The 25,818-nt window shown below is 31.5% G+C and overlaps 1 protein-coding gene across 1 annotated transcript in view; it reads right to left on the bottom strand.

Moving 5' to 3' along the window:
- LOC100158791 (cadherin-99C) overlaps positions 1-24,936 on the bottom strand; it is a 64,617-nt gene extending 39,681 nt beyond the window's left edge. The window contains 1 exon segment of the mRNA XM_008182389.3: positions 24,591-24,936. The gene's annotated coding sequence lies outside the window, so the exon portion shown is untranslated.
- Positions 24,937-25,818: the final 882 nt, after the last annotated feature.

Here is a 25,818-nt window from a genome sequence, read left to right as displayed (position 1 = left end):
CCCGACGTTTATGTTTAATATTACTATAATATTATAATATCGTACTTGGATATATGCTCAAAATAATGCAAAATTACTAGTGGAATGGTCGACGCTTTTTTTTCGTATTATCTATTTTGGTAGATATAAAGACGTTTCTCCGTATAAACTGAGGGCGCCCATAATATTCGAACGTGATGAAAAAACGTACACTTTTCAAGTCACTATATAATATAAACTATAAAGGTACGCTCTATAAGCGCGGTGCTATAGATTTTTTCTACAACAATTTGGTTGTATCCTGTCAGACTCGTCAGATACGATCGTAGTAACCGTGTAGTATATATAATATAACATATAATAATAATATATAAACACGGTTTGATGCGTCCCATCATACCGAAATGTAATCGTATAATCTTCAGTCGGTGCAATGACCATCACACGATTTACGATGACCGACGGTTATAAAGGTGTACCTATAACTATGTATACGTTGGTAGTAAAATTTAAATTTCGGCAATACAATAATTTATATGGTCGATTATTGTAGCAGAGGTAAATGACAGAGCTCAACAGAATTCAAGTACCTACCTGCGACCTACCTATGTATATAAACTATAAATATTGAACTATATAATATAATATGTATATTATGGTGCGTTAGACTGTTATCGTATGACTTTTATAACGTTTTCTTGTTCTTCTAAATGATTTGCAGGCGTATAATTATTTATTTTCCTGTTTTCACTTCCTCAAATTTTGACCCACAAAAATGAAATTTAAACTTTTTGTTACATACTCGAATGTTATATTATTATGTACTTACGTGCGAATTGAAGTGAAGTAAATTTGGTGTTTTTTTTTAAATTGAAAACAGTTGTACGGTGGAATCGTGAAAACCAAGTTACGGACAACACTAATAATATAAATATCAGGTAGGTCGTAGGTATATAATATATATTATGATTATAGAACCTTAGAGAAATAGACCATATTTCTATGATCCGAACATGACTAAAATAAATGTATAATTGCCAATTGGACGGATAACTTTCGTAGACTCTGTGTTTTGTTTTATGTGTATATATGGTAATGCGTGTGTCCTATATTTCATCGTTGTCCCTAATAAACGAACATTCAAGCATTGTATACCCCCGAGTATATATTTAAACGAGTTAAAATGTGGAAATATCTTCATTACGTTGTATTCAAGGACGTGACTTTATTATTATTATAATTTTTTTCTTTTTAATGAAACTTTTTTATTTCTTATATACCTATACTTATACGACGACGTCTGGACGCAATGAAGCACGTCTTTACGCATACGCATTATAATACAGTCAGTGTCCAGTAGGTCCTAGGGTATGTTGAACCATAAAAGTCATACACGATCGCTCTTGTGAGAAGAAGTTGATGGAGCTGAGGGGCGTGTGCGTTCTGTGTATGTATAAAATACGGTTTGTATAATATAATATTGCATAACACACGTGTATCATGTTATTCACATTACGAGCAAACTAAGTTAAGCCAATCCACTATATACTTATCATTTACAAATATACCTTTATAATAATAGATATAATATATTATAATATAGGTACATATTTAATATTTTTTGTAAAATTATATAGGTACAACGTTTATGTATATATTGGTGCATGTGCAGTACTTTCATTTTATCAGTTTCCACAGAAACGCAATAGGTGTACGATCGTAAATGCAGCATATTATATTCATGACGCACATAGGTTAGTATATACAGCGATATACCAGATACATTGTTTTTGTGGTAGTTAAACAAAAATAATAATTATTATTTTTTTATATCTTATGACTATAATAAACTGTATAATAAACGTAATTTAATACATCATTCACCGCTATATTGTTTTTTGAATCTGATTCAAATTGTTTTGACAATATTCACCTAACTTACGCAAAACAGGAAAATATATAATAATGTATGTTGCAACTATATAGTAACAATTATGATTTACGGCGTAGGTACCGACCTATGCCGTTTAACAATATACTAACTATGATATTTTTGATTATATTTGTTGGTACCTACTAATTATGTACGTCAGTTCACATTTATTCTATGAAACAATTTGCAACGTCAACATTTTTTTTTTTAACCAAATCACCAAGAAACTGAGTCTAGAAACTTGAAATTGTATCCTTGTGTTCCCTCTATAATCTAGGTAAGAACTAATAAGTGATTTTCTGAAATCCAACACCCCAAAAGATAGAAATGGGGTGTCAAAGTCAGTATGTTTACTCGGACGAAGTACAGTTAATACAGCTAGGTACTTAACTATAAAGTCCTTAAAAATATATTTATTTTAGTTCATTTAAATCAAATAACTTTTTCTAAATTATAGTAGATACTAAAAATAGTATAATCATTATTTTTTTTAAACTGCAATCACAGGTCAGCTAGACCCTAAGCTATTGTATATTATCATGATTTATTACAATGTACGTCATTGTTTACAGTTTAGGTATTAATATTTTATTAAACATTGTGTATCTATTGTTGAATAAGTATACTAAATGTCAATTTTTTAATATCTTTTAAATTTCAACTATGGTTTTTCTGATTTATATTTGACTATTAATTACAAAACAACGAATAATTTAAAAATTAACGATATCAGTCATCAAAGTTTTATTCCCTTTGTTCTGCAAACAAAATGTATACATTTTTTATTTTGTTAATGATGATTACAAGATGAATACAATATTATATTTTAAACAAATACTATGCTTCGCTATAATTATATTTGTTTAAAGGAAATATTTAAGTAAAACCTTGATCCTGTATACTTTGTCGAAAGATATCTATCTATTCCTTAATTGTAGCTACTAGGCACTTATAAACGCATTTTACTGAAATAAATGTTCAATTTAAAAAAACGTATTTAACAAATTATTATCTTTTGGCATATTAGGCATTTATGCGGTGAAAACATTCGACAGGTAATTTAGTACTAATGTAATTTTGCTTTGAATACAAAGTAATGTGCACAATGAGTAGTAGGAACACAATAAGTAGGTATAAAATATATGCATTAGGTACTACGGTTTTTTTAATTCCTATAATTATACTAAGTTTTTTAATGAATATTCTTAGTAGAAAACCAAGTATCTGCAAAATTAAAAATATTTCTTCTTATATATTTTACTTATTAATTATGTATAATTTACAGTGTTGAAATATTTTATTTCGGATCGTCCAGATCTGATTTTGAGATCTTGAGCTATACCTATATATGCTACCTACACATTGTTTTTTAAAAAATATATACCAATTTTGTATTATATTGCTTTAAACACAAGGAAGTTCCGATATATAACTATAAAGACTCTATTTTATATACACGTCTCATTTTATTTTTAGGAAGATAATAAATGCCTATTTATTATGTTCAAGTATATTATTGTATTAATATATATTAAGTATGTAACAAAACGTTCAAATTGATTTTTACAAATTCAATACAGAATATATTATAGTAATACTACACTATATCATTCTTAAAAAACTAATAAACTGAACAAATTTAACTAGTATAGACGAAAAGTAGAAACTTTCTTCACTAATCAGTTAGGTACCTATAAATATCCTATATACTATAAAATATCCTATAAAAATACCTATTATGTACAATAAAAGATATTTTTGTTTGAAATATTTAAATTTCTCAAAAAATAGATATCTCGTTATAGAATATAAGATCGATAAATTATTAGATAACTTATAAGGAAAAATAACACTATTATAAACGCAGGTACCTGGTACATATTATAGCGACTAAGTATTATTTATTATATGCATATAAAATATTTATATTTAATAACTTGCCCAGTTTGTACATAAATAGATTTTATGCGAGTACGCGTTTAATGGTTTGTTTCGATCATTAAATACCTAGATACGATTTATAGATGGATTCGACACAAAAAAGTCGTCTCGCAACCGAGCGTCGTCGCTATCGTGGGTTTAAACTTAAAAGTACCTATGCACCTATGTAATATGCAAGTATATTAACGGGAAATATTCAATAAGATTGAGCACGATTAATGTCCATTTACAGAAGGATTCCTGAACGTTGTTGAAAAATTAAAGTCAAGATATCGATTTCTCTTCGACCTTGGGCTTTCAACCACCACCAGTGCAGTGGGTCACGATTTAAACACTCGTTCGAATGCGTTTTCTATGCAAAGCCAATACTGCAGTGATCGGGGCTCTAATTTTGGAAAAATAAAAATTGTATGACGTATAAAACAACTGGTATGTTATAATGTGTATGTAATTATATACATATGTGTACTACTATAGCGGGCACCTACTTAACATAATATATTTGTCTAATTCACAAACACTCAGGTGTCAAGTGCCTCCTAATATTAATATAACGGTAACTGATAAATATTTAATCAATTAATCAATAATGATAACTAATCTTAAATCATGTTTCAAGTCGTGAAACCTTAAAACATATTATGTGTACAGCTTAAATTATTATCAGTACCAGTCATTTTGATTTGGTATTTTGATCTTTGATTAATTTTGCGGATAAAAAATGTTTGTGTTTTAAGCGGAATCGTCCTACAGAATTCGTAACGCGATCAAAAATTACCGTCGAAAATTACCATCATAATATTGTGTACCTGTTTGTGTTATATTTTTACGACTCAAATACATTATAATTAACACGTGGTGCTTTTGGCGTGCGCAATCAAACGATTTGTGTCGATTGGTTTCACGAAAGAGAAAAATCATCGTCAAGAGTGCCGGGGCGAGTGCGTAATGATGGAGCCGGTAATCGGTAATAAAATTATAATTATCGCTCGACAAATTTTCCAATGCCAAAAAAACCGGTAAAATCAACGTTAATATTTTGATAGTACCTATTTATTATTATAATAAAAAACTCTTTCTCTCTCTCTCTCTCTCTCTCTCTCTCTTTTGAGTGCTGACCGCTGAAGACGATGTTTAAACGACCGTTTACGCACGCGAGAGAAACCGTGTGCGAACACCGCGTCGCGTCGTAGATCTGCGGACAAATGACTGGACGGCGCGCGGCCAATTAATAACGCGCTCGTACGATATAACATACACTCTCCGGCAGCTACTCGGGTACGGGTACGGGCGGGCGGGCGGTCGGTCGACCCACATTCGCACCTCACGTGGTCCATCCGTCTTCCGATCACACGAGAAACGTGTCTCAAACACGTACACTCTCGCCCAACCGAGTTCTCGGCAAACGCGTATATGATACAAAACACTCTGTACCACAGTAATAATCATTGTAATATTCTCGTACAAGTGTTACGATACTGAACACTAATGAAATCATTCTGATTGAGAGGGCTAATTAACAACACGCGAATCCTGATTCCAGACACATAGCTAGTGACATAGGGAGGTGTGCATTTTGTGCCTTACGAAGAATTGAGGCCGCGTAATTTGCTAGATGATGATGACATTTTCAGGTGATTATCATTATTATCATTTGACATTTACGTACCAAATAGAAATCTGCAGTAGAAATAAAGCGACTTCCAAAAGCCAAAAGGTCGTAGCTAATTAATCATAGACATTGGCCATGGTGCATAAAGTCGTATCAATGTATATATTCGACGATCGCCAAACCAATATTAAACAATTTGCGAGAGGGATTCGGAGACCATGGATCTTCCAGATACGGCATTTCTGCACTCGTCGTATTCTCGTACACAAGTGACATATGTCGCTAGGAAGTTTCCGTCGATTTCGTAATAACTAATAATAGTAATAACAATCGACGCATACAACACAAGACAATAATAATATATTCGTCGAAATGCGTCACCGGTTACTATAGGTAGGTACAACTGCACACGTATGGGCATATACACCGTAATTCATTATTTATTAAATATTGTTACGCGGAAGAGTTGTGTACGAATAATAAATATTTTATCGTTATTACGATGACACCGTAGCCGTCGGTGACTCGATTATGTCGAGCGCACGGACAATAATAATAATTATAAGCAGGAACGAAAAAAACAATCCAAACAAACTCATCGCGCATCTACGCTCGACGAGTCCGACCGTCGAATACGTGCAGTGTACATTAATGAATTGTGTATTTTTTACCGTATACGTGTGCGATTTACCATTCCAAGAATCCGATGAACTCCAATGACCACACTTTAAACATGGGCGTAATAATAATGACAATAATGATTAAAATAATGATAACAACAATTTATTATTATTATTATTATTATTAACAGCGGTACGTCAATAATAATATATGAACGAGAACGTATGGTAAATGATAATATTATGTATATTATACTTTTGTTTGGTTTCTCGACACGGTCGCCACGAAATAGCGCAATGTCTCCGAATTTTTATACCATGTCACTTCGTGCCGTTAGTAAAGTATTTTTCGTTTGTTTCGACCGCCGGATTGGCTACCTACTTTTACTCTTCCAGAATAACAACGAATAATAATAATAAAAAAAAAAAAATACACACTCAAACGAACGTTTTTATAAACGAATTTATTTGTATTTTCATGGAAATAAGATTCGACATAATATCATACCGCATGTTTAGGGTTTTCAATCGATTCAGATACATTCAGGACTTCAGAGTTTTTAAAAACGAGATATCACAATTGCAGCTGCAGTTCTAAAGCGAGGGGCCATAAAATCGCTTGCAAAATAAAATTGATGAAATATTGTAAATTATTGTATATTATATGACATATTTTACTATATTGCGTAAAAAACATTTGATGATGTCAAATAATGTAATCAAAGTAAAGTGTTATATACTAGCCATTGGCCGATTTTAACATTTTAAGAAATCAAATGCGTCAATGGCAACGGTTTTAAATTGTATACATAGCAAAAATTAGTTGATAGGTATTACTATACAATATACAGGCACTATACCTACTACAAAATAAAAACAAGATCAAATCCGAAAAAAATAAACGCGTACATAGATACACATTACACACAGCAGCGTAATATTCGGTTTCAGATCGATGTTTGGGAAATAACGAGAAACCGTACATTATCGTTCCGCACAATGATAACAATAACCATATAGATACTTCCACTGACCATACACATATAATACATATTATACTAATATATAGGTGTCTGGTGTATACGTTTGCAGATCAAGTCTCTAAGCCAAGGTCAAACTCACGTGTAATCCAATACGACGTGTACCAATACCTACACATAAGAATATAAGATGTAACCTATAATATATTATATATTATAAGAGGTATATCCGTTGTATTGTTTTTTACAGTTTATCCCCGATAGTGTATCGTTGGTATTATATATGCGGCATACAAATAAGAAAACGGTTTTGCAACATTGTCCTCGATTTGTGTTCGTCCTGGGGCCAAGGTTTCCCGAGTGGCGAGTTGGGACAAAATGTGTATCATTACGACCGTTATCACTAGACAATGTACAATCGTTATACGATTTCATAACGCGGCGTCGAGCAAATGTAATTTTACTCGCTTTGCACAATACAAATTAAGCTGACAATAACACAAACTAATCGATAATTGAAATTTATTTATGTCCACTGCACAGAACAGGGTTGAGTGCACAAGTTCTGTAACGCGGTTTGGTGCGTACTCGTGTGCCACCTGCTACCGTATACCTATATAGTATACTTTACCACTTCGCCGTACCCACTTGACCGACATTTTTAAAGACACAATATGAACCCATAATACCAATTCGATGCAAAATTATTATATTTTTATTTGCAAATTGTTAATTGGATACGCACAGAATAATATTATTTAAACCGATAAAAATTATTTAGAAAATTTATTTACAACGCGTCATAACACTTTTATCGAAACCAGTTTAAAATTCGTTTATTTAAGATTTTTCATTTTTTTTTCTTGTAGTTGGACAAGTTGATATAATGTAAATTGTAATTTATACCTAAGTAATACGAGTAATATAAATAATAAACTATATTTACTCTGAAGCGGATAATTATTCCACCAGCTTTCTAAAATATTTGATAAATTAAAATTTATCTTTATAATGAAACATAAATTAAACCATCTTCAAGCAGATACAATATACAGATACTATTAAACTATTCTGATCTTCCTACTTTGTATTAATAAACGATAAACTGAAAGAAAATTAATCTAATACAACAAGTGTATTGTGGCGATAGCATAAATTTGTTTCGTGACTATTTAAATAGTAATTTAAAATACATTTAATTGTCATGGATTTTACCGATTTGTTAATGTTCCGACTTCTAATAGGTCAGGTCTAACCACAAATGTTCCAAACGCTATTATATCTAAATTGCTCTGTATATTATAGTATATACAGAGTGTAGCAAAAATAACTGATAGATTTAGTTAACTAATTATCTAATACCTTTAATTCTAATCAATTTGTAACATTTTTTTTTTAAATGTAACTCATATGATAGTTAAATATATATTAAACAAAATTAATAAGAACAAAGGTTAGTCACAGTTGGTAATTTATTTCTTTTACAGCCTGTACCTACACATATTTGGCCAACTTGTATTGCATTTTTATAATTTAATTATAAATTTAGTTACAACTAACTATAGGTAATGTCATTAACAGGTACCTATTTTGTGTTTTTTAATTCTAAATTCCTAAAATTCTAACCATGAAATGTAATTTATTTGTATAAAAAATCCAATTTTATGATTTTCATGATGACGAATAGTAAATTTATTAGTTGTTTTTTTTATCTAGTTTGTCTTCCATCCACGTTTGGTTATATACTGATTTCTACTTTAAAATCAAGTTTAGTTTTATTGATGTTAATAACATGTTATGTGGGTACTTGATTAATAATTGTCATTCACAATGCTTTATGAAAATATCATCTCCGAGGAATATGTGTCAGAGCGCACGCCCTTTAAATGTTTATTATATAGTTGTTAGTAATGTAAAGCTGTTAGATACGTTGTAAACTTGTAAATATACCTTGTATATTGCAGTCATTACAATTATTTAATTATTACTCGATTATTACATTGTCATTGATTAGCGACTCACATTATGCCATTTTGGTTACACACCGACTACATTATAATTGTTATATAGGTACCAACTTCTAATAACGAACTTCCAGAAACTTAGTTTTACAACTGGTATACAGTAGTTTGCAATGACATGCATTATTGAAGTACATATTGAATTAAGGAAATTATGGCAAAAGAATTTCAGTCACCCATATACGAAGATGTTGTGAGGTCGATATTATTATATTGTTTATCCATATGTCACATAACGGCTATAAAATAATAATCGACGACGTACTCTCATTTGACCTATGCCTATTTGTCGTACAAATTTTGTTAACACATTATCACAAATTATCAAGATGGTATAGCCCGTGGCGGATAGCATTAAAAATTCGAAATTGTCGTGTACTCCGTTGTGCGAGTATAGTGGTCGACGAAATGATTGAGCATATAAAAATCTCTGATGAAAAAAAAAATGGAAATAAAAAATATATATTATATTTGCACCCGGGGGCGCACTTTCTCTTAATTGATTATTCGGATCACACATGAGCGAAAGATTGAATCAGTAGACTATACGTATAATAATATGATGCTTGTATTATATTATATACACACGCTGTATGCAGTCACCGCCGAGTTGTTTTTCGTGTCAATCGAATCTTTACGTAATACACATGGCATATCCTATCATCATACGTAGGTATCAGGAATATAAGCGTAAGCCGTTTTTTACGGCCGTCTCCCAAAGGTGTGTCGGAAGCTGTTATGTATAGTATCTATACCTAGATAGACGCAGAACCGGTTGACGTTCGGGTTTTAGGAGTTGACTCTACCGTAATACTTATATTATATTATATGTGCCGTATATAAATCGGTTGTTGACAAAATGCATTTACTGTGACATGTATTGTATATATATAAGGTATAAACATGACTTACGTTGTTTACCGCACGTAGGCAGGTACGCGATATTATGTATATATAAATAGTATAGTTTAGTATAACATACACCTAGCTATTATACCTATACAGACATACAGTGTACCTATTGGCCACTATACCTAAATGTGTAATGTGTGAACGGCGAATTCGAGTTTTGACAAGTCGGTGCGATTAATATACACTTAATGGAAATTATATATTTATATATACGACGCGCGGCACGTAGCCGGCTTATATTTTTTATACACAACATAAACCAATATAATATGTATTTTGTTAAACAAAAAAAAAATGGCCCATTAGGACGTGGGGACGAAAATCTTCTACAAATAATATATTTAGGATCAAGTGTCGACGAAAATTTTAAATTTACATACAGTGTGGTATATTTATTGTGTGTCATATACTCGCTCTTCTCCCGATTATCATTCCACGTCAAAATTAACAAATATTATATATTTTCACTTCGTCATGAACTTGAGCTGACATTTACTGAGTTTTACTGTACTTGGGAATCGGCATTCACGGTGCTAGCACACGTCTTTGCAGAGTCTATAATATTATATATTCAAGTCACAATAGGATCTGTCTTATGTCTATACATAACCAAAACTTAGTAGGATCGACTCATATAGGGAATGATTTAAAAGTATTAGGTGTCTTACCTAAAGAAAAAGGTAATAACTAGGAAAATTATAGCGTATGATGTAAAATAAAATTACACTGAGAAATCATTTGATTCGGTTAGGTGAAAAAATCGCGGGTTATCTTGGACCTACGTTTTTTAATTCGATGTCAATCAACACTAAAAATATATGTTTTGTAACAACAGGAATTTTAAAAAGTCGAGTATAAATAAAAATATTGTAAATCGGGTAATCACGTTATTAGATATTAATTGTTTGTTTGTATATGATATTTAATAAGGTATATACAATTACTTAATTTTAAATATTGTGTTTTATATGTCTTCTTAATATTATTATTTCAATGGAATTAAATTAAATTAAACGTTTTTAATTTAAAAAGTAAAATAGTAGATATTATTATGAATCATTCAATTATTATGAGTATGATTTAATAATAAATAAATGAAAATAAAACACAATCTGCGGTCTATATTGCCTATGAAATAGACTATGTATTTGGTACTCGTACACTCCATCGACGAAACAACGACCCTTTTGTCCAGCAGTCCTACAAGTGGCATCTGGTGGATTTCAAACACAGATTCGTGTCGAGTAATGTGGGGACGTGGTCGGCTGTACTGAAAATATAAATGTCGATCTATATATCGACACGGTCGACTCCATTGGTATAAAACAGGCCCCCGACTGCACTCGTAATTTAATATGACTATCAGTCCATCGTAGGTTATTAGCGGTACGCGCAATGTTATTTTATAAGCACTCGTACGTTCGCCGCGGTATATACCTATGCGGCGATCCTAAAAGGACACTGCGCTATAACGGTTTATCCGAATGCAAATGTATAGTCCATTAATTATACCTTTGCCGTGCCTGCATTATACGATTACTATCAATTATCATCGTTATTATATGCAGAATATTAACAACGATAATAACACGTAAGAACGAACACGCAGCAGTGTGTCTGGCGCATATAGTGAGAGAGAGAGAGAGGGACCGAGTGTGACCGAGAGGGAGGGAGAGACAACGAGAGATGTATGCTGTATAGTGTCGCCGCCCGTATAAATGTAATAATATTATTATAATTGAGCTGAAATGGGAGGTGCCCCGTCCGTTTCGATTGAATTGAATATTTAAATCATAAATTTCCGCGCCCTCGTCCGAGTGAAAACCATCTATTGTGAGGGCTGCAGCATGCCGCCGCTACCAATCTACCATATACGTAGCCGCCGCCGTCGAATGGAAACAAACAATAATAATAATCATTATTAATATAAATAATAATAATCATTATTAATATAAATAAATACATAATGTATATAAATTGTATACACAGCGTGTTGTTTTAGCCGAATCCGGTGAAACGCGACGACGGCCGACCACCAAATGTCCGCAGCGGCTATAATATAATAATATCATGTTGATAATACAAGGATAATTTATCCTTCTGTTCCTTCTGAATCATTCATTTCAGATCATTACCGAAACGACCAGACAGACCCTAATGACCGGTAGGAATGTACGATATCATTTTTTCTTGACTTCCATTATTTATATTATAATCGACAATTATAGTATGGCGGTAGCCGCGCAATGAACAAACGACGACGGTCGACGGTAACACACGTAACACACGTGATATTAATGGATTCTTTTTGTAATACCTCGGTATTCCGCGTAAGATTAAATTATGACATAATATTTTATTGTTATGTGAAACATAATCCCCACATTCACAATATGATGTATGTGAATTAGATGATCTGAATCAGATTTCAACTCGGTTTTCAGTTAGGTAAGTCATTTATTTTTTAGTTAAGTTGATAAACTTCTAGCCTAGTCCGTGTCTACCAAGACTAAATAAAAAGTAGAAAATTAAAAAATCAATATTAGGTAGTTGTATTTGACAATTGACATTGGAAAAGGAGGGTAGGAGTTAGTCCCTTTAAAAATCAAAAAACTAGTCTGATAGCGTGAATATGGTCCAAATAGGACTATATTCATATCCGTCTTTAAAGGAAAACAAATACCTTATCTTATGTTTAGGCATTGGTGGAATCAAACGCTTAAATGTAATCCAGAACGCCGCTACAAAGAGGGCCATACCGATGAGGGCCACCGCGTATATAATGCAATATATTGTGTCATTTAATGGTATGATTCTTGTTGACTTTACTACGAGTTTACATACATAGGAGGCATGTTTTTACTTATTATTATCGTCAACCAAACGCTAAACGGAAAGACGTCTCAGACGCGTGTGTATAACAGGTGCCCGGTGCAAGTATACATAACGTTGTGTATACCTATATATATATATATTATATATTAAAAATGATATTGTTTGCATCAAAAAAAAAAATTTTTTTCCTAGCCGTCGCAGTTTTTCTTCAAATTTACACTTCCAAATGTACATAATAATATATAGATTAACGTGTATTTTTCGTATTATATACTTACAATTGTAATTGTTTCGCGGAGAACTGCCTGTTACGCTCGGAACGAAAAAGCGTTACCGTTTTGAAGATTTACATGGTACGATTGGCGTATACATGTGACACGGCTGTACGACACGGTGCGCATTATAGGTAACATGTATCTACGTTTATTTCAAAGGCGTGGAATTCAGACCCAAGTAAACGAAATAGTATTTCGTTATTTTTTTGTACATAGATTATTCTAAAATCGTTTTTGAACGTATAGTTATATATAGTGATGATTGTTATAATATATATCATAGAACTCGAATGGACTTATGTCAGTTATATTGTACGTGGGGGCTCACATATTTTTTGACTCAGTGAACAAAAATTGTTGGAAAAGGCTATACATGGAAATTTACTGATATTAGTGATATAATGTGTACTTGACTAAAAATAAAGTGTCTAACCGTTAACTGTATTTCAGTTGTTTTACTGTACATCCGTGTTTATTCCACGCACGCCAGAATATAGGAATCAGCGCGGGGTGTCATTGGCGTTTTTATATTTATTCATCCATTTTTTTATGTCCCTCCGTGCGAAACTCTTAATCCGATTAAATGAGTTAGAAACGGTCGATCGGTCATGCGACGCGCGACACAGCCGTCGATGCCGCGAGAGCTATTTAAATCGACTGCATTCGTAAAACCGCGTTGAAATAAATAAGTCGACACTTCCGCGGCCGCGACACCGTAATTGCGATCATCCTGTTAACCTGACCTGTTCAGAATCAGAGATAACGGTCAGGCGCATATTTAGAGTTTGACAGTTCGTTGCTTGGAGGGGGGTGGGAGGACAAGCCCGATAAAAAAAAATATTATTATAAAATATATTATGATGAATATCACAATATTATATTGTAGAGGCTGAGACGGTGAGCCTCAAGCTGGTTTACATATTTTGCTAATATTTAAAATAAACGGTTCGACTTAGAGTTGATCAGAAGGCCTAATTCACATATTGGTGGGGTATATCTTAATTTCCCACAGCTCCACCCCTAAAACCACTTAAGGAGCTGCAGCATTCATGGCACCATTGTATGCACTAAAATATCATTGTGAGATGCATTTCCACATAATCTAAAAGCCTGGACCACCAAACTATATGCAATTATATAAGTGCATTGTGTGACGATGCAGTCAGGGCCGGACTGGGCCACTGTGCTACTATTCTACAGCACGGTAGGCTGCGATCAACGTGTATGTAAAAAAAAAATATATAAATATTAAAATCAAATTGATTATGCAAGGGTCTACTAGTTAAACTTAGAAGGTAGCACCATAGAACATAATATTATGTTCTATTTAAGATATGTGATTAAAATATTTTGTATTAATAATACAAATCAGTACACATTGACCGAGCATTCGACACTTGGCGTCTTGACAGTATTATCATAAAAACACAGTAGAAGTATTACAAAAGTAAAAAATAAACCCAAAATACAATAACATACGGATGTTGGCTGGTGCAGTGCCCGGCAGTGGTATATAGGTGTGGTACGTGGTTGTTATAGGTACTATTGTGGTTGTATCGTGAGAAGAAGAATAAAAGTAAAACACATACTTTGTAGAGGCTATAAATGGTTTCATTTCTCAATTTATTGATTAGTCAAGTGATATCAATAATATACCTAACCTTAAACCTGATTATTATGTTTTGTGTTTATTTTGGAAAACTTAAGAGGATAGTTATATTAGTAATTTCTCGATGTTGTGTTGTGGTTATTATACTTTATAGTAATGTTCACCCGAAGCCCTGTCAAATTGAGTGATGCGTGGCGGATCCAGGGCTTGTTTTTTTTTTTGGAGGTGGGGGGTGGTGGGGTATGGGGTGGTAAAAGTACAAAAAGTTCCAAAATTGGCCACAAAATTGGCTAAAAACAGTGTAACAAAGCAAATGTCCCCTTTGCCATCCCCCCTGGATCCACCACTGATCGACGAGTATAATTATAGATACGGTCAATACTCAATGCTAAAAATAAAAATGCATAAGAGGACGTCTCACCCGCATATGTTGTCTCCGTCTTACACACGTATGATACAGAAAATTACGTTCACCTGCAGTTTCAATAGCGTGCTTATAGTTTTGATATCAGAGTGAATTGACCTATTATCAAACTTTTAGGCAGGAACATTATTTTAATTATCAACATAGAACAAGTTCCTAAATCCTACTTCTTATAAAATGTGAGTGATGGCAAACATATTATTGAGAGAAATGTAATATTTTGTTAGTGTATGTTGGACCGTTAAATGTAGGAAAATGGACCGAAACCCTGCCAGTCTGCAGCGTTTGTTTGTTCAACCAACGGCATTCGGCAAGAACCATTTTTTATATCTACTGCACGACGGGTTTATTCACCGAGAGTTGCGTTTTTTACATGTATCATACTAACAAACAGTATAATATTAATATTAATACGCATATATAATATATAATAATTAATAACTAATAATAACACGCACCCCGAAAATGAGCAAAAAAAAAATATATAACCACTTTCGAGCGCAGTAACTTATACGTAGTTTTACTTTTACCAAAGGCGTGATTAAAATTGAATTATTATTTAGGATTTCTAAATGCAAATTATTATTCATGAATTATCTGCAAGAACCGGAAACTCGGTAACATTCGATGCAATAGGTGGTAGTAATGGCGTATACGTAGTGCGTTTAGTATACAAGATCGATGCGAAGAAAATGGGGTACCCATACCTATATTATACACTGCGGGGAAAGTAGTATTACTCGTTGGATTTATCTAAATACATGGAAGATAAAAGCGTTCGACACTACTCCGCTACCGTTTGCTTTTATTAAATTTTAGTTAATATTCCTGTTCATACTGTAATTGCAGCCATTTGCTTATAGTTATTGGTTGTTACGAGTTCCTGTGTATACGAATTATAGGTACCCGTGTAATAGTTGAATTTCATTGTGATACCTAGGCACCTATATAATATTATATTATACAATTTACAATTGGGTAATTACTAATTATTAACAGTAGTTATTATTCGTTTTATGTGGTTTACTTATTTAATTATCGGCTGTATTTAAATCTAACCGCATGGGTTCATTATAATTTAAAAAATATCCGATGACATTACATGCATATAAATACCTACATGCTATATAATATATAATATTACTATTATTACAAAACAAAAGAACTATATTATCATTATACACTTATACATCGCAATTGCAATCGCAACGTTATAGAAACTCACGCACAGACGCACACACGGTTTATAGAACATTTACGTGCGACAACGACCAAATCATGACTTGACCTTTATTATAATGATAATGTTTTTATTTCTATTTTACTCGAATAAACATGATGTTTACACGACAGTATGACACGAGACACTGTAATACTGTATAATACATGAGTCGTAGAGTGAAGAATCAGGGGAGTGAGGAGCTATTTATTATTTTTAATTTATCTGAAACACTGCAACAGTCGTATACTTTGCTAGCTAGTTCAAGTCAACTTCAGGCCAATTAATGTGAAATATATTATGACATAAATGCAGAGTTAATAGTGTAGGAAACTTATTAGCAGAAATATATTATGATACATTGATAGTTACTACAATTAATATAATATAATACCAAACGCGAGTAGTATATACTATAATATATAGCGTAGATTGAATAACTAAACGAATCATGCAAGGATTTTTTTTTTTTTAAATCGTTTTTGCTTAACATACATATTACATATTGTATAATAATATTGTATATTGTAAGTATAAATCATAATAATTATGAGTACATAAATTGTTGTTGTAGGACAGGTAGAATTTTGTTTACGCATTTCTATGTAATCTTTCATGGTGCATACATATATATATATATGTATATGAACTGTCATATCTTCATGTTACATATTATTATAGCCAATAGGTACCTACTACAGTGTAAACCAGTACACACATAAGTAATACTAATTATATTTTTAGAGTAAACTATCAAATTAATATGGAAAGGTTTGAAAAAAAATTACAAATATTAAATTTGTGTTATGAAATTAAATTAGTTTACCTTCCAATAACTGATTAATGAGGCATTAAAAGGTAAGTGAGAAATGCCATGTTTCTGTGACACATTTACATGAATATGATAGTTATATACAAATATATGTATTATTCCTAGCCATAATTGTATAAATATTTCACTAAAACATTATTTTTTAAAGTGCAATAGATATAATGTATATTATGTACATGTTACGTGTACCTAATATTTTAATGCGAGTTATTAAAGTTTCCGTTACTGAAATATAATTTCATATAGAATCTATACATTATGATAGTAACTCCTTTAATTTTTACAATTTGAATCACTTTACATATTTACTTATTTTGAACTGGTATACCAAAAATAGGTACCATATATACCTAGAAAAAAAATTGTACTGCATATAATAAAATACAATTTTTATAGATAATTTTAAGATTTAATATTATAATACCTAACTAACTGACCGGTTATCATAGAAATTAGAAACCCTTATAAATAATTAAAACTGGCTTCAAATTGGTATAATTCTTTAATCCGTTTCTCAATAACACTATAACACGCATGTGTGATCTACTGATGAGTATATATACCAATAGGTACTCTGTATACAACTGTTTTTAAACAAGATTTAAATATAGGTATATGTCATTGTTATAAAAGCATAAATTTGTAGATTCAAAATAGAAGCTGAAAAAGTAGACATTTTCGATATTTTGGGAACCTAACTTAAATATTTTGGTCACTAAATTTCACGTGATTTACATTTTAACCCGAATGAAGGGGTTAAGGTATATTACCTATATTACCTAACCTATATTATTTATTTATTTATTTTGCTAGGTATATAAAGTTGATACAAATATATTTATAATTAAAAATACAGAATCAAAAAATATGCTTTTTACCTTCTTTATAGTTATTGCATTATTTCTCTGTACATGGCATATTATGCTAACAGCTAACTTAGAAAACTAAATAATATAATTTATACATATTGTCGTTATACATATTTGACATTATACGTAGGTTTATTTTTTGAATTTCATTGAACTGAACTCAATACATCAATTATTATTTGGGTAAGACACGATAAGAATTGAAAAGGATTATTTTGATTAATTCTTTTTACAGTGAACATTAACATAACACGACTTAACAATTAAATCAAAATATATCGAAATACATTTGAATAACGTAAGGAAGAATATAAGATGGGAAAGTATAACTGGTTCGAGAACAAAAAAATATAACGTGAGAATCCAATTCGTTCTTTAAGTCTTTGTACACGATAATAATATGTAGAGGTCACGAATATAATTCATTCAAGCGATTATTAAAAAAAAAAAATAATAATAATTTCAAATTATATTTGAAATATGTTCATTTATTAGACTTCACGCAAAATTTAAAGCCCAAACTTAAAATTTTATTTGCTCTAATTTTACTGTGGTTATCGTGTACATTCAACCATTAAATTCTAAATGACATATCTAAAACCAATTCGTTACCACTTGAAGCGTTAATCCTGTTGAAAAATATCGATATTATTCATTATAATAATTTGTGTCAATATTCAATAATAATATAGTCATCGACCTTCTGGTATACCTACATACAACATACCTATACTCAGGGACGGATCTCAGCCCCTTGCCCCCAGACATATTTTTTTATAAATATAAATATTATATATTAAATAACAAATAAACAAAATCTAAACTTCTTTTCATATTTTCGCTTTATATTATAGTAGATAATCAATAATTTAAATAACACATTGATTACCTATACTTACTATTATGACAACATTTATAAATTAAAAATAAAGTACATATAATATTTTCTTATAATTGTAATTGTGTTGTAAAAAAATTGTTGCCCCCCCCCCAGATCTTTGCTCTGGATCTGTGCCTGCCTACACTTGGCTATATTTATACTATATATTATTATTGAATATTATATATCCACCTGTGTGTATGGTTACGATTTTAGCCTACTACGATTGTACGATATTATAGTATGACAGTGTGAAAAAATGTATAATTTGAAATATTCTAGTAATCATATAAAATTATGAATTATAGTTTAACAATTTTTACTTTATTTTATTTTATTTTTAGATAATTTATTACTAAGTTGCAAGATTTATTTATTTATATCTATATTTATATTTTTTGATTATTTTTGTTAATTTCCATACAATTTTGTTTATTTATAATTATTTGTACCTTAAATGCCTGATGACCCGAAAGAAAACTAGTGGCATTCCTAATATTTGATTGTAGCCTATAGGCCCGTTAGGGTTCCGAGAGTGAGATAAAATTTTAAATGTGCATTTAAAAATAAATAATACATTTTCTTTAATAATTATTCAGTTTATTCCATCGACTAGAGACACTAAAATATGCCCAAATATTTAGTATAATAATATGTACGTAAAATATACATAACTGTTGATTGTTATTCCGTATTATACCAATAATAAATAATAAATATTAAGAGGACGTCATCGCACCCGCTGTGTTGTCTCCGCCATACAAAGTAGTAAGTATAACATAATATAGCAAATTTACATTCATCAGTACCAATATAATGTTCTAAGCTTAATATATTAAAGTGAATTGACCAATTAAATTTAAAGTGAGGTATAATATCTGTTTTTGAACGTTGATTTCATGAGGTATTTTAATTTTTTGTAATTATTTAATATTTTACATACTTACCTACTTACAACATATGCTTAACAATTAAAATATCATAAATTCATAATAATACCCAACGCACAAACAACGATAATATTTTTGCCTTTAAGTTTAATAATTAAGTTCATTCACTCTATAATATTAAAATTAACCACACAAAATTGTTTCTGCTGATCTTAAATTTACTATATATTCTACGTTTATGAGACACGACGATGATTGCTTTAATTCTTTTTTCAAACAAAAACAATTTTATATTTTGATTAACAATTATTAATTATTATCAATCGAATAAAAATATGAATTTTGTACTTGATGTGTGTATTCATTAACTTTTACATTTAAACAAAACCTACTAAAATGAACCTACCAATTAAATAACTCAAATAATGATGTCTACTGTCTAGATGGGATTCCCGAAAACAGTAAAAACTTAAAACCTTTAGGAGGTAGGTACTTGCAGGCTACCTAAATTTATAAGTACGGTTCGTATTAAGTAGGTTTTTTTTTTAAATCTTGGGTGTTCATCATTCAAATCCTAAATTGTATTATTTTACTCATATCTAATGTATCATTATAGAGTAAAGTATAGTATAGTAATTATAGAGTAGGTAGTAAATTGTCTGTTTCAAAATGTGTACAGTTTAACTAAATACAATATAAATACTTTTACATTGTTGTACCTATGGTTGTATACTTGTACCTATAGAGTATAGACAATCAAATAATATAATAGCTTATGGTAATACATAAAAATGAAATTTTAACTAATCCTTTTATTGCAATGATAAATAATACCTATTATAAATGGATTTTTAATACTATTAATTCAAATATGAAATAGGTATAGCCTAACTAGTAACCTTGGTGAAACAAACTATAAAATTCCTACAACTATTTGTTTGAAGTCTCAATGTCCTATATTAGTTTCTATCACATTTGACTAGTGTGCTACTCGAGTTTAATTTATAACCCGTATTAAACTTCAAGCACTAGTTTCAAAGCATTGGCATCCATTAGGTAGGTACCTACATATAATTGTTATAAGTGTTTGTCTATTCAAGGGTGTTTAACAATTCATATGAAAATTAAAAATTAATTTATAACGTAGTATTTTTCGGAGGTTTTATAAGAATGATTCAGTAATTTATGATTCAAAGATATTAAGTAGTTTATTTTTACTCATAACGACAATTGTTCAAGAGTCAACTTTCTAATATTTTTTAATATAATGATATCATTTTATTGCATATAAAGTTCCTTGTATTTCACTATTTCATAATAAATATATAAACAACCCACACCCTCTTATTCTTATACACTTGTACGCATTTTCAAAAAATGTATAAATCATTTCAAGGACTTAAAATATAATCGTTTTAGTTAATCACACTCTTTTGTGTGAGTTACAAAACTAAAAACTGTACCTATTATTATTCAGAGATTGTTGTGTGATTACCTTTAAATCCGTTAAACATGGACGCGCGTATGGTGCCGTATGGAGAACGACTCAACGATGACGATAAATGGATCACAATATTTTTTCAAGAATATTTATACTTGTTTGTTTGTCAGTGCTGGACGCTGGCGCCATAGTTCATAATATTTTTGGGACTGAATAAAATAAATGTTTTTTTTCTTACAAATAAGGCGCCAAGAAACCGTAGGAGACTGGCGCTATGGGAGATACAATTTTCTAGATGACGCCTGTAGGTATACCACACTGGATAAACAAGAATATATTCCAGTCAGGCCACAGACATCAGTCGGTGTATCAACTAACAGCAATTATCCATGGCTTGGAGATGCACATATAATAATAATCATGCATTCATGCGGCCTGTTATTATTTCGAATATCGTGCATAACTAGGATTCCAATTCATCTTCCATATTCTACCTATACACGAGTTGTTCAGTTATCATGATTGTGAATTTATAATGATGAATGATGATTAATGACGTATCATTAAAATTATTTTTAGTTTCAGCAATACTATAGGTTTTTTAGTTCTATATTATTTTTTAAGGTATATTATTATTTTGTTTTAAAATCTGATTTATAAATATTATGATGATTTCCTGTTGTACCAAGTTTATTTTTAAAGACAAAGAAATATAATTATATTGTGTATAATGTATTATAATTTATAGCGAACAATTACGTTTATAATTGTGTTTGCATTAGAATAATTAAATCAATCAATCTATAAGAGTATGTTACGTAGATTAATAATAAACACAAATGTTTGTTAAATGTTCTACGAAACTTTTTTCAAGTTTATTTACATTAAAATGAAAGTGACATGTATAAAAACTGTTCCAATAAATTCAATGTTTAAAAGCAGATCAGGAAATCAGGTACAACTCCTCGGTCATATGTTGACATACTTAAGTCGCGGTCGGCACCCTCGGGTACTATTTACTTATTTATTGGAATAATAATAACACTAATAACAGGCAAGGCATTGCGCCTACAGCCTACAGGCTTTATTTAGCTCAACGCATAAAAGACGTTTGTCTCTGGTTACCTACCTATTTCTGTATACAGACAAATAGGTGGTGGTTTCCATGTGTGTGTATTGTACTATTGTAGCATTGTGTATGGGTAATGAGTAAAATTCGTAATTACACACTACACAGTAACAGAAGACTGAAAAGTACCTCTTAATAGTTTCCATTCGAAATGAGAATCGATATGGGCTTATGAATAGGTTTATAATATCTTCTTTTGGTTTGTTGTTAATTTATAAAAATGTTTTTTATAACTAGAGCGGAAAATCATATTCTTGTCGATACCACTAAATAAAAAGGAAATAATTCGAACATTAAAATATACAACCTTCAAGTTTACTGTCAATAATGTTTAAAATTAATACCCACATACTCCAATTTTTTATTTGCTGCAGGGTGTAATTAAACAATGTATTTTCCTGTTATTTTATCAAATTACTAATTTATTTTACAATACAGCGTATAGCCGTACAAACGTATTACATCGAATAATATAAGTACCTATTTAATTTTTGAAAATGAAACCACTTTTGCTGTTTGTCTTTGATTTACATTTTACAGTCAACGGTTATTTTTAACATAGCATCATTATATTAAATATAAGTAATATTAAATTGTTACAAATAAATAAATAAAAATAAATACAACGGCATAATCATCAAAGGTAACTTGGCATAACCATGGTCAGTATTCAGAAGTGAAACCAAGGGAAATTGAAAATCTTCCCAAAATATATTTTTTGTTTTAAATTATACATTTCCAATATATTCAATATGTACAATCTTATGTCGGACAAATTACGATTGAACAGTTATACCTAATATGTGTGGCATTATTCAATCTTGATACACAATGACCACAGCTGTAGAATTGTACATAATATAGTTTGATATTATCAACAGCCGTGGATATTTTTAAGAAATTATCGGTTAATAATTCATAACAAATTAAAAAATAAAATCTATTAGGCAACAGGTATACAGCTATATGTGCATTAGTTATTCAGTTCACATTCAGGAATCTATTAGTTTCGTTAGTTTTAATATTAAACTATATTATTATAGTGAATCGTCATTCGTCATATTTAAATGTACGCCTGATAAGTGGCAACATTATCTGAATTTTCCCTTGGTTATTTAATAAAATATTTTAATTTTAAAGCGAGTTATGAATATGTTTTATAAGCTATTAGGATAGAAGATGATTTCTGTTATTTTTATTTTATATAAAACCAACCCCTATAGTCGGTGTAAAATTAAGATGCTTTGATCGTAGTTGGACCCGAGCGTTAAAGTTTCTCATGATAAAATTTGAGTACGTTTCATCGTTGACTCATAGCATGTATATTCGTCACGATACAATATATTATATTTTGAACTGTGTAATAAATAAATTATAGATACAATATTATGACGCACAGCCGGTATTATAATATATATATATTTATATGTCTTATTATGAGCATTGAGCACATTAAAGGTAAATACGTAGTAAATACTGTTGTTTATTTCTTGTCTTTGTTTGTCTGTATTAAAATAATATGACATGGAACTATGGAAGGTAAGGGAAACAACGATATCGATGAGTGTCGAATCGATATGTTCACGTCGCGACGTGTAGAACATCGCATTTGTGTATTCTGAGTCGGCGTGTGTATAAATTAATATTGCCGCAAATAATACAATTGCGAAAGAACGGTTAGGATAATAATATTATGAGCTAAACAAATGTGCATTGCTGCCCATGGACGTGTTCGAATTGCCAATGGAAGTCGATATACCTATACCTGCTGCAGCGTATATGCATCGTATATTTATAGAATCGATTTACTCAACGCGAATAATATTATTATATTATGTACGTTTATTACGATATATCTGCAGCCGTACACGCGGCGGTCTCCCCTTTTTTAGTCACTCGCACGTGACCGACCGGCTTCTTCCGGCCAAAGCTGCTCGGTGCATAGGTACATGGTATACGCATAACCCCGGGTACCCTCCAACCTCCCACCGGTCGACGCTCAATTTCCGCGCAGCTTCTCCGCACGTCTCGTTGACCACAGATCGCTGCGGCTACAGTTACGTCTGCTTCCACTAATGACTACACGTCGCCGGGTCGACCAACGACGTAGGGTATTATAATATACCTACGCACAAGGAACGGCAAAAAGAACGACGTCTTAGCCGGTTATTTTTGAATTTTTTCCTCACCTTATCGTCGAGAACACCGCTGTTGCGTGATGCACCTGTACGAGTCCTCAGGGAATCGCAGTTATCGAGTAGTATCCATGTCGCGGGCGGCGATCGAATTTTTCGTCACGACACACACTCGCGGCGGCGCACGCACTCAGGGGTTCACTCGTGGTAAACGTAATGGAGGGAGCGAGTGATGAAAAACGGTTTGACTCAATATAAATTATTCGAATTCCGGGCGGGCGCCAAACGCACGAACACGACAACGACGACGACGACGACGGCAACGACCAACAGAAAGCGTGCGAGCCGAACGAATGTTACCGGCAGACTGACACGGCGGCGGCCGGGCAGCGTCGGTCGTACGGCACCACCAGAGTGTCCACCATCACCAGTCACAACTAGGCACAACTACTACTACTACTACTACTACAACCACCACAACTACTACTACTCTTACTACTACTAATACAATAATACTACTACAACTATTATACATTTATGCGGTGGATATCACACAAAGTACCCGCCATGGTGAGACGGCAGACATTCCGGTGTCCGCGCCGGATCAATTGATCGCGTCCCCGTATTATACACATTAACAGTATTATATCACACATAAACATAATAATATTATGTAATGATATATTTTTATTTTATACTTAAGTATAGGTACTTACTGTTATAATATGATCAAATCGGGAGGCACGTCTCGCCGTTTGGTATAATATATTTCGTACATTGTCGACGATTTTTTTCTCTATCGGTGTTATTTTTGTAGAGCAGGTATACTAGATTACAGATGATTTATTACTGCGCGTAATATTTACATTAGATTTTTTTGATTTTTGATTAACTGGAAAAAAAGGATTTATAATATTATGTAGGTGTAGTAATGGGTAGTATGATCAGTTGGTAGATCAACGCTTTCAAAGTTAGACACATTTTTTAAATATTAAATTGTTTTTGATAAATTCAATCCGTGGCATCTAAGACCACGCATGCTGTAAAATTGTTTACAAACTATAAGTAATATTTTTCAAATTATATGTTTATATTTATATTTAAACATGTTTAGCCGTTTAAATTAAGGTATAAATTAAATTTCAGATGTACTACCTACCTATAGCTTATTGTAATCGCGTCTATATAATATCAAGACAAATTATTATAGAACATTTTGGCGTCAAACTTTTATGTTTTGACCCGCAAATTTGCATCCTACCTAATCGCACCACCGTTGTCG

The sequence above is a fragment of the Acyrthosiphon pisum genome, chromosome A3 (assembly GCF_005508785.2).
Source record: "Acyrthosiphon pisum isolate AL4f chromosome A3, pea_aphid_22Mar2018_4r6ur, whole genome shotgun sequence".
In the NCBI taxonomy this organism is placed as follows: domain Eukaryota; kingdom Metazoa; phylum Arthropoda; class Insecta; order Hemiptera; family Aphididae; genus Acyrthosiphon; species Acyrthosiphon pisum.
This window is presented reverse-complemented; position numbering and strand designations above follow the sequence as displayed.